Genomic DNA, 610 nt, shown 5'->3' with positions numbered 1-610 from the left:
GATCTGTCATATGTGGTTTCTGTTGTGGTATTAGTAATAGTAATATACTATAATTTTAAACTTTTAATGGTTACAAAGTTACAATATATGATATATAATGTATTTTCTTTACGAAAGATTTGTAATATGTGGTTTTTGTTGTGGTATTAGTAACAAGTATTACTAACTTGCTATAGATGAGATATACAATTTACTTGTATGTTATAAAAGACATGTCAATATTATTAAAGAAAATTGTTGAATAGAAGTTAAAAATATTATTTTTCACGTATTTTAAACAAGATTTTAGAAAAATAAAATAAAATATACTTTTTAAAGTAATATAACATAATAATTATATAAATTTAGTTATTAGATTTTATATTGTGTTAATAAATTAACTGTGAAATCAAATTATAAAAGATTGATTTGGTTTGTTTTGAATTTAATGTTGCATTCAAATTAAATCAATTCGAATTGCATGTAGAATTAATATTTGCTTTGAATGACATTTCATTAGAAAAAAATAATAAAGTGCATCGCAAACACTACGAGTGGAACTTGGCTCTCTCATGTATCTTTAAGAGTTATGACCTCTCAATACTATCTTATAATATGATTGAATATGTTC

The sequence above is a fragment of the Glycine max genome, chromosome 9 (assembly GCF_000004515.6).
Source record: "Glycine max cultivar Williams 82 chromosome 9, Glycine_max_v4.0, whole genome shotgun sequence".
In the NCBI taxonomy this organism is placed as follows: domain Eukaryota; kingdom Viridiplantae; phylum Streptophyta; class Magnoliopsida; order Fabales; family Fabaceae; genus Glycine; species Glycine max.
The sequence above is the reverse complement of the archived record's forward strand: the minus strand, read 5'-3'. Positions refer to the sequence as shown.